Below are 10,413 nucleotides of genomic sequence, written 5' to 3'. Positions count from 1 at the left end.
TTTATTGTAGATTAGCTCTCCAGGACTTATCTACTAGTTCTAAATTTGAACCCTTAGCATATTCCCAATTCCTCTTACCCACCCACCCCCAACCGTCCCCCAGCCCCCAGCTTCTGGTAACCATCATTCTACTCTGTTTTTATGAGTTCGCCTGTTTTAGATTTCACATATAAGTAATATCAGACATATTTGTCTTTCTCTGCCTGACATCCCAATTAACATAATGCCCTCAAGTTCCATCCAAGCTGTTTCATATGGCAGCATTTCCTCCTTTCTCATGGCCGATTAATATTCCACTGTATATATGCCACAAATTCTTTATCCATTTATCCAATGACATACACTTAGGTTGTTTCCATATCTTAGCAATTGTGAATAATGCTGCAGTAAACATGGAAGTGCATATCTCTCTTCAAACTATTTTCATTTTGTTTAGCTATATGCCCAGAAGTAGAATTGCTGTATTATATGGTAGTTATGTTTTCAATTTTTTGAGGAACCTCTATATTGTTTTCCATAGTGGATAAACTAAGTTACGTCCCCACTATCAGTGTACAAGGGTTTCCTTATCTCCACATCTTCAGCAACACTTGTTATCTCTTGTTTTCTTGATGACAGCCATTCTAACAGGTGTGAGGTGATATCTCATAGTGGTTATGATTTGAATTTCCCCAATGATTAGTGATGTTGACCATCTTTTCATGTACCTGTGGGTAACTTGGATGTTTTCTTTGGAAAAATGCCTATTTAGTTCCTCTGTCCATTTTTTAAATCAGATTAATGGTTTTGTTATTGAGTTGTATGAGTTTTTATACATTTTAGATATTAGCTCCTCATCTGATACATGTTTTGAGAATATTTTTTGCCGCTCTGTAGTTTTCAATTTCTCATGTATTATGTTTTATATTTGGTTTTCTGTTTGTTTTTTTGCTGTGCAGGAGCTTTGCAGTTTTATGTAGAGTCCCACTTTTTGATTTTTGCTTTTGTTGCTTATGCTTTTGGTGTCATGTCCAAAAAAAATCATTGCCCCATCCAATGTCAAGAAGTTTGTTTCCTATGTTTTCTTCTAGGAGTTGTATAGTACCAGGTCTTATATTTAAGTCTTTAATCAATTTCAAGTTAACTTTTGTGAGCGCTGTAGAGGTCCAATTTCTTTCTTTTTTTCTTTTTTTTTTATCCTTACCCGGGGACACTTTTCATTTATCTTCAGATAGAGAAGGGGGGGTGGAGAGAGAGAGAAACATCAATGTGAGAGAGACACATCGACTGGTTGCCACCCACATGACCCCAACTGGAGCCAGGGACAAACTGCAACCAAGGTACATGCCCTTAGCAGGAACCAAACCGGGGACTCTCCTGTCTGTGGGCCGACGCTCTAACTGCTGAACCAAACTGGCCAGGGCTATCCTGGTCATTTTTTAATGTGAGATTTTAGTCTTGTGGTTCAATTTGTTTTAATGCACTACTTTCTAATGTTATTTTCTCTTTAAATATTGTCTTCCAATGTCGCAATATGAGCTCTCCTCTCAGCAGAAACTGTCCAACACAAGAAAAACACAAGGCCTATTTATATTACCATAGCCCTAATGCAAGACTCACCTGATATAATTCCTGTCCTACCACATGTGATTTGAACCAGTATTTTAAGGTCTCATCCTTTAATATAAATGGATAACTAAGGATCAACGGGCACGTGAACAAATATTCTATTCTGAAATAAACACAGAGGAAAACAGAGCATATGAAGCAAGAATAAAATTCAAAAATTAAAATTAGTATTATCAGAGAGAGATAAGACAATATGGTGTCCATGAAGCAAATATAGTGTGCTGTTTAAATGAATGACAGAAGAATAAAAATAGCTTTTGGGAATTAGAACTATGATGGAAGAGATAAGAGATTCAATAGAGTGGTTGGAAGATAAAATGGAGGAACCTCTAAGAAAGTGGGGGAAGGTAGAAAATGGAAAAGAAACATTAGAAAAATGGCAAAATTTTTCTGGAAATGAATATCTGTATAACTGGTGCCAAGAGAAATAAAAACTTGAAGGGGAGAACAGTATCATAGAAACTGTGCAAGAAAATTTGCCGGAGTGGAAACGTATTCATTTACAGATTCACAGGGCCCATTAATCTAATGGAAAATAAATCCACACCTACACTTTAAAAATGAGGGAGAAAAAAAATTTTTACTGTGAAAAGCAAAGAGCTTTATAGAATCAATAATTAACATTCTCAGAGGGGAAAAAAAAAAACCAATATTGTAACTAAGAAAAAAGAAAAGCTATTACCAAAATAGAGTATCAACAGTTATGGTGACCAGCCATCCTGGTTTGTCCAGGATTGCCCCAACTTTAGCACTGGAAGTCCCTGCTCTCAGGAACCCCCTCAGTCCCAGGCTAACCAGAACAGTTGGCAACCATACTAAAAGGAGGAAAGCTTTAGCAAATTAAAAATTTGACAGCAGAGTCCAAAAGCCAATAGAAGGGTTGGAAAATAAAGTTGAGCAGGAGTAGACCAGAGAGACAAAGAAAAAAATAGAAGAGAAAAAATATTTTTTCAAAAATGGAGAATCTATCTAGGAGGTAGATTGTCCAAATAATAGAAGTTGAAAGAAAATATTTTTAAGGCTTCCAGGGAAGCCTCCATATCCAAAGAGAGATAAATCATAGACATCAGATTTCTTACCAACTAGAAGACAATAGAGCAATGTTTCCAAACCTCTGCAATATGTTTTCCAAACTCAAGTTATATTATCAAGTCAAACTATCAAACAAGAATGATTTAGTATGGAGATATTTTCAGAAATGCAAGGTCTCAAAACTTTCTCTTTTATGAATGCTTTTCCAGAATTTACTGAAGGTGTTCTCCATGAAGAAAGTAAATGATAACATGGAATTCAGGAATTGAAGATTCAATGTATGAGAAATGCTAATAAGACTCCTTCGATGATGGAGAAGGAAAACCATGTATGACAACAGGATTTATAAAGAGATTACACAGTCCAAATGCATGCCTATTGGATATTTCCAAAATAACACTATGACAGAATTCCTGATATGGTCTGTCAAGAATTCAGGAATGAATTCTATGTTTTATATGGAAAAGAAACCATCTTAAAATGAGTTCATTTAAATTTCAAAATATAAACAGTAGAATGAAAACGCAACATAAAACTCATGGTGCTCAGAAGTTAATTGTTTATAATAATGTAATAAATATTTAACAAAAATTGAGTATATAAGTTATTGCAGTTTGTTATTTGAGGTCAAATGTGTCTCTGATAGATTGCTAATATAGCTACGATTTATTAAAGAATCTGAGAATATGTAAGAGATGAGGTAAGACAGGTAGACACAGACAGATCATGTACCCTTAGCAGTTGTATAACATAGTTACACCATAGAAAGAGATTAAGTCAATTACTGGTAAGTGGTGGTTCACCCATGTTGGGAACCCACTTAGACTCTGTGTCAGTGTTGTCAGTCACTGCACTATTTCATTTGGTTGAAATTCCAGAATCAAAAAATAAGGTTTGATTTCCTCACACTACCCTGATTATCACAATAAAATTATTCTAAATTGTATCCTCATAAAGATTATATTCCTTGGTGCATTTAACTCCATCTTAGTTCTCATATATTTCCTTCTCCTAAATATGAGGAGCTCATTTTGATACTGTACAGAGCCCTGAGTGGATGGTTTTAGTCTCTAAATGAGGCAGACATATCCTATGTCCATTTAAAGTCTTCAACATGGAATGCTTCTTCTATACGAATCTTGGCTGATACTACATGATTATGAAGGCTCCTTAAAGGAATTTTGCTGGGCACTCAGTGAATTTATTGTGTTACAAATTAGAAATTCAAAGAAAAGAAATCAACAGATGAAACTAGAAAAGTTAAAGATCTCCATTTCAAAACAAAATAACCCAATACAGTCGTGCAATTTTAAAGAACAGGTAATTGCAATACAAAAACAAAAGTACATTTAAAAGGTAAACTATTACACAATCTCACACAGGAGATATAAAAATTTTAAGTAAAACAGTAGCAAATGAAATCAAGCAATCCATCGAAAAATAATATATCAGTGACTAACCTGGATATATCCAGAAATGGGGAGAAATCAATCTATCAGTATAAATTATTACAGTTAAATAAAATACTAGACAACTGCAGGAAGAGATGAAATGGCATTTGATAAAACTCAGGAGCCATTCCAACTTGGAGACAACAAAGATTTTTACTCACAAATAAAACATTTGAAGGCAACCGTTTGTGAGCATGATGCTGCCACTCCATCACAGCTAACACCCAGAGCCGATGGCTGAAATTTCCAACTTTAGAGTCTCTTTTAGTTATGACAGCATTTCCCAATGCAGTTTCACATCTCTAATATGGTAATAGGTGATGGGAATTGTTACTTCCACAGTAAAATTCATCTTAGTGCAAACTAAGTTGAACAATTTTATTCATTAGAATAAATACTCTTTAATCTTGATAAGTGGATAAGGTGCTTTGGATTATTTCTTAAATGGGAGTTTAGTAGATTCTGCTTCAGAAGCTTCTTTAACCAGAATACTATTAAATAATAAGCAATGGTGATTTTTGAGACATTATTTCAGAAATGCTGATATAAGGCACTATACCCACATCTCCTGGTGAACATGCAAATATGGTACCCAGGGAAAGTGAAAGATTAAATAGCAATGCTTTATTCTATTAAAACACTCAAGGTATTCTGCTTTGTTACAGATTATTAAAATTGTATGAGACAATGCCATCAAACACTAGACTGTGAGTGACTGAACAGTGATATCTTGGATGGCATAGCTGTATAAAATGGACATAAAGGTGAGGTGCGGATTGAAACAATGGCCAAGATTAACCACAGACATTTGTTTGGTAATGCAGTTTTGATGGAACTGACAGTTTTGGAAGTGAATAATTTTTGAAGGGTTGAATTCTGTGAGTATAAACACACTCTCTTATTTCACCATAACTAATAGGCTTTGATGCTAGCACTAAACCATGACAGCCATCTGGTAAAAAGTGATCATGGGAAGTCATCAATTTTAAAATGCATTCTGATTTCCAAATATTGAAATTCTTTTTAGAGTTTATTATATCGTTGTGTTGTGAATTCCTAATCTAAAAACCATACAAATCTAAGATAATTATTTATATCTAAGCCAGAAGAGTTTGGGTCTGGATATTCCATACAGATTGTTTCTATTGCAGTTCTTACAACTTCCATTGGATTCTGTTTGTTAATGTTTTCATTACACTTTCTACATTTATTTAAGTTCAATGTATCTAGATTTTGCTTTTTGGAAGTTATCTCCATTCAGTTTTGTTACTAGATTTCTATTATCCAGATTAAGATGAGCTAGTCAAAGTTTTAATGTTTTCACCTTGAAAAATTTTTACCTAAGGAGCTAACCATTTCCAAGTGTTGGTTTCTACTTTTTTTCCCCATAAGCTTTTGTGTAGAGGGCTTTCAATAGATCACAGCAACCGAGCTGCTCTACTACACACAAAACCCCAACCCAGAAGGTCTATGAATATTTTAGCACCAGGTTCCCTATGAACGTGTGTTGTCTAACAGGGGAGGGTACGGCACACAAGTGTTGTTTCTAAAAGGGAGATCCTATGTCCCTTCGATAGCTCAGCTGGTAGAGCTGAGGACTGTAGTTGATCTCTAAAAGGGAGATCCTAGATCAAAATTTTCAACCTTTTCTTTTGCTTATTGGCTCAAGTAGACTTAAGTGCATTGTATTACCTTACATTTAAAGTCTCCTCCATATCTATAATTACACTTCCTTTTTTATTCATGATTCTATAATACTGCCATCTTTCTTTCTTGAGTTTCCTTGTTTAGATTTATTGAAGTCTAGTTGAGAGGTAAATGGCCTTTTCACAGAAAAACTGTGACTTAAGACTATTGCTTTTAATTCTTAATCAATAATCTCAAATTTTATTTGTAGTAATTCCTTCTGTAACTTGATTAGGGTTTGTTATTTTTTTCTAGCTTCTTAATTCAGTGTGACAGGGACCACACTGAGGAAAATGAGGCCTAGTTCTGGCCCTCCATCTGGGTATTAGATTTCCACTCAGTAGGACTTCAGCTACATCCTACAAGTTCCCATACAATTATTTTGTTATCATTCTTTTATAAAGAATCAGTAATGGTTTCTATTTCCTCTTTAATTCAGAATATATATACATGACTATATATTTCCAAAAGTAGTTGACCAAGGTCCACCAATCCCACTAGTTGTATCATGGATCTTTGCAATTCAGAGCTCCAGCAGTCACTGTCTTAATTGAGTGATCAAATTTAACATTGGTGATAGTGGGAAAATAGATATTATGTGCTTTTGATGTATTGCAATATGAAGTACACATCACCACCTATGAAGTGTTCTGGCCATAAATGTTTAAGCCTCTAGCTCTGATTGGATTTTATGAGATATGAAGGGCAGGGGCACAAATTAAATTTCACCGTGGGGAAAGAAACAAATCTAGAATGTATTCATTCTATAAAATAGCTTTCCTGAACTTTTCAAAAAGTCTGTTCAAGACTAAAATCTAGAGACATGACAACCAAATGCAATGCATGAATATAGAGAAGATGCTGGCTAGAAAATAAATAGTAACAGGATGAAATCTTGGGAGCACTGGGAAATATGAAGTGAATAGAAGAGTATTACACTACAGGTCATTGAAAAAAGAAATAGAGGAAGATATAAAAAAGTGGAAGCACATACCCTGTTCATGGATTGGAAGAATTAACATAATTAAAATGTCCATACTACCCAAAGCAATCTATAGATTCAACGCAATCCCCATCAAAATACCAACGACATATTTCATAGAACTAGAACAAATACTTCAAAAGTTCATATGGAACCAAAAAAGACCCCGAATAGCCACAGCAATCTTGAAAAAGAAGAACAAAGTTGGAGGGATCACAATACCAGATATCAGGTTATACTACAAAGCGACTGTAACCAAAACAGCCTGGTACTGGCACAAGAACAGGCATATAGACCAGTGGAACAGAACTGAAAACCCAGAAATGGACCCAAGGCAATACGCTCAATTAATATTTGACAAAGGTGGCAAGAGCATACAGTGGAGCAAAGACAGCCTCTTTAATAAATGGTGTTGGGAAAATTGGACAGCTACATGCAAAAAAATGAAACTAGACCATCAACTTACACCATACACAAAAATAAATTCGAAATGGATAAAAGACTTAAATGTGACCCGTGAATCCATAAAAATTCTAGAAGAAAATGTAGGCAACAAAATTTTGGACATCATACGGAGCAGAATTTTCACTGATACATCACCTAAGGCAACAGAAATAAAGGAGGAAAATGAACACATGGGACTACATCAAACTAAAAAGCTTCTGCACAGCAAAAGAAACAATCATCAAAATGGAAAGGCAACCCACTGTATGGGAGAACATCATTGCCAACGATGTATCAGATAAGGGGTTAATTTCCAGTATATACAGAGTGCTCATACAACTCCACAAAAGGAAGACAAAGAACCCAATTAAAAAATGGGCAGAGGAGCTGAATAGACACCTCTCCAAACAGGACATACAAATGGCCAAGAGACATATGAAGAAATGCTCAACATCACTAATCATCAGAGAGATGCAAATTAAAACAACTATGAGGTATCACCTCACACCTGTCAGAATGGCCGCCATCAACAAATCATCAAACAACAAGTGTTGGCGAGGGTGTGGAGAAAAGGGGACTCTAATACACTGCTGGTGGGAATGCAGACTGGTGCAGCCGCTATGGAAAACAATATGGTGCTACCTCAAAAAATTAAAAATTGAACTTCCATTCGACCCAGTGATCCCACTGCTGGGAATATACCCTAAGAAGCCTGAAACACCAATCAGGAAGAATATATGTACCCCCATGTTCATAGCAGCACTATTTACAATAGCTAAGATCTGGAAACAGCCCAAGTGTCCACCAGTAGACGAATGGATCAAAAAGCTGTGGTACATATACACAATGGAGTACTATGCAGCGGTAAGAAAGAAAGATCTCTTATCCTTTGAGACGACATGGAGGGACCTGGAAAGTATTATCCTAAGTGAAAGAAGCCAAGCAGAAAAAGACAAATACCACATGATCTCACTTATATACGGAATATAATGAACATAACAGTCTGAGGAATACAGTAGACCCAGACACATGGAAGTAGGGCACAGACTGACATCCCTCAGAAGAGGGGATGGGGGGTGGGGGGGTGGGAAGAGATAAACCACAGAACTTATATGCATGTATGCATGACCAATGGACATGGACAACTAAGCCGGGGACAGGGGGGAGGGGGGGGTGCCAATGGGGTAAAAAGGTAAAATATCTGTAACAAAAAAATAAATAAATAAATAAAATTAAATTAAAAAAAAAAAAAAAGAGTATTACAGAATTTTTGATAATTTTCTTGAGTGACCATGGTATTAAAGAGTAAGATTGTTCTTATTCTTAGAGGATGCATGCTGATATGTTCAGGAATGAACCATCATGACTTATACATAAATCAAATGGTACATGAATATACATACACATATATTCAGAGAGAAAGCAAATATGGCCAAGTGTTAACAATTATTGATTCTAGATAGAGAGTATATTCATTATACTATTCTTTAAACTTGTCTAAAAGTCTGAAAATTGACATAAGATTTTGGGAAAGAATTCTCAATGGGCCATTTTCTATTTCTTTGCAATTTCCAATTTATCTTAAAGTTTGAACAAAGAATTTTAATTATTGCCTACCCATCTGTTGGAATTCATTACAGGCAAATTGCTTCATACCACTCCCTGATTCTTCCAGTATATTCCCATTTTAACACTTGCTAAGTCCACACTTATTTTCAGCCTTAACTTCTTACGCAGCTTAAGGGATAAATTCTGAATAAAAACCCTCTTGGATTGTTTTACTAAATTTTATCCAGAATAAACTATCTGAAGTTTAAAATCATAAGTGGTTATAAAAAGCTTTTCTAAATTCATTACACCAATGAACATTTCCTTCCTAAGAATTCACTAGTAGTAGCCTGGCTGATGTTGCTCAGTGGTTGAGCATCGACCCATGCACCAAGAGGTCATTGGTTCGATTGCTGGACAGGACACATGCCCAAGTTGTGGGCCTGATCCCCAGTGTGAGGCATGCAGGAGGCGGCCAATCGATGTTCTCTCTCATGGATGTTTCTATTTCTCTCTTCCTCACTAAAATCAATAAAGAAAAAAAACAAATGCACTAGTAGTAATACTAATAATGAGGATAATAACAGCTAATATGTACTGAACATAGGTTACATAACAGATATTCTTCCAAGGATCTGATGCATACTAAATTCATCCAGTCTTTACAAAAGCACTATTAAATAGCTATCATCACCAGTATTTTGAAGATGATGCCCAGAAGGGATAAACATTTTGTCCACATCACACAGGTAGTAAGGAGGTGAAATAGTGGTGACAATCAGTATGGTTTGTGCCATGGATAAGGGGCTTCCTACCTTTGTTACAATACAGAAATAATGGATATTTATTATTCAAAATAAAGTTTAACAAAGACTGAATAGTGTTGGAAAGCTTCTAAACATATACTAAATGAACATACTTGGTATAAATTCTCTATGCTTTTGTGGGCATAAAGAAGTTGTGATTCCCACATTAGCCAAATCTCCCTATAGCATGAATATTCTGCTATTCTAAGTAGGTGACAAGTGAGGGATTTCTTGTTCTAACTCAATCATGTTATAGCCTGTATCATATTTTTAAAAGTCTGAATGTTGTTTCAATTATTTCTGGGTAAGTGCAAATTTCTGTTTTTAATTTCCAATCATTCATGGACTAATTGATACTTTTGTAAAATTCAATGATGTCATGATATCAAATTGCTATAAAAGTTTCCAAACACTTACTCTCATATTCTGCATTTATCTCATGATGGACAGGTAACAATTTGTGGACTGGCACTAGTCTCTAGATAACAGTTTGAGTAGCACTTGTCTAAAGGTGTTTCTGCATTCTAATCCAAAGGGTTTCTCATTTGGATGAATTCTCTGATGTATTCTAAGATGCTTACCACATTTATAACCCTTTCTGCATTCTTTATATCCATATAATTTCACAGCAGTGATACATTCTCTGATGTGCAGAGCAAGAACTGAATTAGATTTAGGTTCTTCCTACATTCCTTAAAGTGTTTCTAATGAGTATAAATTCTCCAATGCTTATCAGACTCTGTCATGAATAAAGATACATTTCTTTCATTTAAATGGTTTCAAATCAGTATAAATTGATGTTCAATAATGTTGTGCAGAAGTCTATAGGCCTTTTCATGTTCCTATGTTCAAAATA

Source organism: Molossus molossus, unplaced genomic scaffold, assembly GCF_014108415.1.
Source record: "Molossus molossus isolate mMolMol1 unplaced genomic scaffold, mMolMol1.p scaffold_m16_p_21, whole genome shotgun sequence".
NCBI lineage: Eukaryota > Metazoa > Chordata > Mammalia > Chiroptera > Molossidae > Molossus > Molossus molossus.
Note: the sequence above shows the minus strand (reverse complement) of the source record.